Source organism: Marmota monax, unplaced genomic scaffold, assembly GCF_021218885.2.
Source record: "Marmota monax isolate L192 unplaced genomic scaffold, Marmota_monax_Labrador192_F-V1.1 WCK01_AAM20220418_F8-fsc00196, whole genome shotgun sequence".
Lineage (NCBI taxonomy): Eukaryota > Metazoa > Chordata > Mammalia > Rodentia > Sciuridae > Marmota > Marmota monax.
The window spans coordinates 2,675,079-2,679,849 of NW_026694390.1; positions in this window are offsets into that span (position 1 = coordinate 2,675,079).

Here is a 4,771-nt window from a genome sequence, read left to right on the forward strand (position 1 = left end):
TGTTGTACTCAGAAAATATAGTGTAAATGATTGCAAACACTTTAAATTTGTTAAAATTCTTTATGATTCAACTTATGGACTATTTTGCTTAAAATTTGTTAGGCATTTGAAAAATCATATGAATTCTATCATCCTTGGGCACAGTATATTATATATGTCAATTAGGATGAGTTTATCAATTGTATTTTTCAGATTTTCAGTGCCTTACTGATTTCTTAATCTAATTATTCTATCAGGTATTAAGAATACCTGATAGAAAAAAATAAAAATAAAAAAGACTGGGAATGTAGCTCAGTAGTAAAGGGCCTCTGGATCCATTCCCCAGTCTCAAATAAATGAATGAATAAATAAATGTCAAAAATACAAAAAATAGGGCTGGGGATGTGGCTCAAACGGTAGCGCACTCACCTGGCATGCGTGCGGCCCGGGTTTGATTCTCAGCACCACATACAAACAAAGATGTTGTGTCCACCGAAAACTAAAAAATAAATATTAAAAATTCTCTCTCTCTCTTTAAAAAAAATAAAATAAAATGAATATATTTTGAGGGAAAAAAAAGAATGTTGACTATTTATAATCCACTATGACTATAAATTTGTCTAGTTCTCTTTTAGTTATGTAAATTTTGGCTTTATAAATGTTGGATATATATGTGTATATATACATTATTAACCATATAAATATTAAGACTGTAACATTATCCTGGTGAATTGATGTATATAGTTATAAAATTTTCCTTTTTTATTTTTGACAATGTCTCTCAAAATCTACTTGGTCCAATATTAGTATTTTTACTTCAGCTCTCTTTTAGGCTTTGTCAGTCCTTTGTGTTAAAAGTTTTTGGGTTCTTGTTTCCCAAAATGCACGTTTTATTTTTTTATTTGTTCATTTTAGGTATATTTAAGGTTTGTCTTTTGGAGTTGGGTGTATTCTTTAGATATCTCTCTGTCTCTGTCTCTGTCTCTATCATCAATCAAGAGATATGAGAGGGAACTTATTGACTGTAATTTGTACTTCAATAAATCTGTGGAGTAACAATCTATTTCTACTGTTTAAATTGAAATAAAACAAAAAACTGACAAATTATTATGTAGTTGTAGGATTTTTTTATGCATTCTGTGTACTAGTTCTTTCTTAGTTTTGTATCTTGTAAATATTTCTTCCAGTCTGTGGTTTGCCTGCTTCTTTAAGTGTCTTTTGATGACCATAAATTTTTAATTTTGATAAATTTTATTTTATCAATAATTTGATTTCTTGTTATATCCTTCTTGTTTAAGAAATCTTTGCCTAGTGCCAGGTCATAATAATATTTTTCTATGTTTTTTCAATATGTTTACACTTATAACTTTTACATTTGTATCTATGATCCATCACAAATCAAATCTTGTGTGCAAAGTGAGGCAGGAGAGTCAGTCTTCATGTCCTCCTATATGGATATACTGTTGTTCTAGCACGATTTGATGAAAAAGACTTCTCTTTCCCCTTTGGCTTGATTTGGTACTTTTATGGAAAATGAACCAACCATGTAAATGTAATTCTATCCCAGGGCTTTCTGTTCAGTTCCATTGCTCTATTTGTCTCTCTTTTTACCAACATTAAACTTTGTGCCCATGGAATTTAATTTTCTCCATTTCAGTTATAACTTTTTACTAAGTCTTAAAGTCAAGTAATACAAGCCCTTAAGCTTTAAAATTTTTTTTCCAAGACTGTTTTGGCTATTCTAGGTTCTTTGCATTTCATGTACATTTTAGGATAAGCTATTATTTCTATTTTTAAAACAGCCTGCTATTGGGATTGCACTGAAGATCTATTTGAGAAAAATCAATAAGATTGAATTGATCAATCCTTTAACACATCATAACATATTATCTAGGTCTTTATATCTCAATGAAGTGTTTCATGGTTTTCAGAAAAGGTTTTGCACATCTTTTATTAAATATATTTGTGTATATTTTAGGTTTCTTTTATATTATTTTAATATAATCAGTTTTAATTTTGCAACATTTTTCGCTACTACATAAAATACAATTGAATTTTGGATGTTAACTTTTTAAAATATTTTTTTGTTGTCAATGGACCTTTATTTTATTTATTTATGTGCAGTGCTGAACACTGAACCCAGTGCCTCACACATGCTAGGCAAGCACTGTATCCTTGAACTACAACTACAGCCCAGGTACTAATTTTTTAATACCAAACCTTGTTAAACACATTTAGTAGTTTTGTAGTTAACATTTCTTAATTATTTTTTAAATATTTATTTTTTAGTTGTAGTTGGACACAATATCTTTTATTTATTTATTTATTTTTATGTGGTGCTGAGGATTGAACCCAGGGCCTCACACATGCTAGGCGAGTACTCTATGACTGAGCCACAATCCCAGCCCAACATTTCTTAATTCTTTAAAGTAAAAAAATAGTGTCATCTGAGAATAGGGACAGTTTTCTTTCTTTCTACTGGGAATATACTTTCTTTTGCTTACCTGATTATAGAGGGAAAAATCTAATGTGATGCTAGATTAGGCTTTTTCTTAAAGCTCTTTGTATTCCACATTTTCTGAGAATTTTTATATAACAGCAGGGTTCAGTTAGTCAAAAGCTTTTTCTGTATTTATTGATATCACCAAATGATTTTACTCATTTATTCTGTTAGTCTGGTGGAATTCATTAGGTGCTGTTGAATGTGAAATCACCCTTATATTCCTAGTAGTCCTACTTTGTTATGGTGTATTATCCTTTATATGTATATTACCAGGCTTGATTTATCAATATTATGCTAAGGACTTTGTAAATGCTTTTATTAGTGCATTATAGTTACACAAGGTAGTTGGGTTCATTTTGACCCATGCATGGAATTTAATTTGCTCCATTTCAGTCCTTAGTGCCTCCTCTTTCCCTCCCTCTTCCCTCTTTCCTCTAGTCTACTGGTCCTTTAGAAGTACACATAAAGGTATACTTCACTGTGGTATATTTATATACACACATAGTGTAATTTTGTCAAATTCATTCAACATTTCCTCCCCTTTCCAATCCCCCCCTCTACCCCACAATCTCCTTCTGCTCCACTGATCTTCCCTCTATCATTATGACATCCAACTCCATCTCTATTTTCCCTTACTTTGCTCCAGCTTTTGCATATGAGAGAAAACATTTGTCCCCTGACTTTCTGAGTCTGGCTTATTTCACTTAGCATGATATTCTCCAGTTCCATCTATTTTCTGGCAAATGCCTCTGCAAAGGGTTTTTTGAAACATCAATTGTTATGAGAGACATTGGTTTATAGTTGTATTTTATTTTTTAATAATATTTTGGTCTGGTCTTGTTATCAAAGATTATTTTGGCTTCAGAGATGAGTGAGGAAGTGCTCCTTCTTTCTCCACTTTCTGAAAGAGTTTACATAGGATTTGCATTTCATTCTCCTTAAATTTTGATAGAATTCACCAATGAAATCATCTCAATCTAGAGGTAAGTTTGTGTGTGTGTATAGGGCTTTGATAACCTATTCAATCTTTTTGACAGATACAGAGTAATAAGATTTTTTAACTTGGTCTGTGTCAATTTTTTTAACCATTTTTTCATCTGTAGAAAACATTATCATTTTAAGAGTTTTAGTGTACATTTTAGGGGCAACAAGTGCATACACACTGTTGTGCTGCCACCCCCACTACTCATCTCCAGATGGAAAATCTATGCCTGTTAAACAGTAGCTTCAGACTCCCCTCTCCCTCCAGCCTGGGGAACCACCAGGCACTTCCTATCTCTCTACAGAAGTTTGGATACAAGGTATTTTTTTTTTCCTTTTAAATGTGTTCATTTCATCTAAGTTATCAAATTTATTTGCATAAAGTTAATCATAGCATTCCCTTTATTTCCCTTTGAATGTCTGTAGGAACTGTAGTAATATTTCCTCTCTTCTTCTTGGTATTGGTCATTCTGCTTTCTCATCCCTTTATTTCTTCACCTATCTCATTAAAAATTTTTATCCATGTTATAAAACTTTTCAAAGATTCAACTTTTGGATTTGTTAATTTTCTCTACTTGTTCTAATCTCTTATTCTAAATATTATTACCTCCTTCTTTCTATTTTGAGTGTTGTCTTTCTTCCAAGTCTAAGGTAGAAACTTGGATCATTTACTATAAGTTCTCCCTCCCTCCCTCCATTCCTTCCTTCTTTCCTTTTTTCTGTGTGTGGTACTGAGTATTGCACCCAGGGCCAGACACATGCTAGGCAAGTGCTCTACAACTAAGCTAAACCCTGGAACTTTTTTATTCTTTTACTTTGATACAAGGACTTTCTAAGTTCCCAGGCTGGCCTTAATGCCTCTGCCTCCAAAGTAGCTGGCATTACAGACATGCACCTCCTTGCCTAGTTATTTTCCCCTTTTTAATTTAAGCAATTAAAAATGTCTTTTGACCCTCATTGTTATACAAAATTACATATAAGAGGTTGTGAGGGGAATGGGAAAATAAACAAGGAGAGATATGAATTACAGTGGATGGAGTAGAGAGAGAAGATGGGAGGGGAGGGAGGGGGGATGGTAGAGGATAGGAAAGGTAGCAGAATACAACAGTTACTAATAGGGCATTATGTAAAAATGTGGATGTGTAACCGACGTGATTCTGCAGTCTGTATTTGGGGTAAAATTGGGAGTTCATAACCAACTTGAATCTAATGTATGAAATATGATATGTCAAGAGCTTTATAATGTTTTGAACAACCAATAAAAAAATTAAAAATAAATAAATAAAATAAAATTTAAAAAGAAATTTT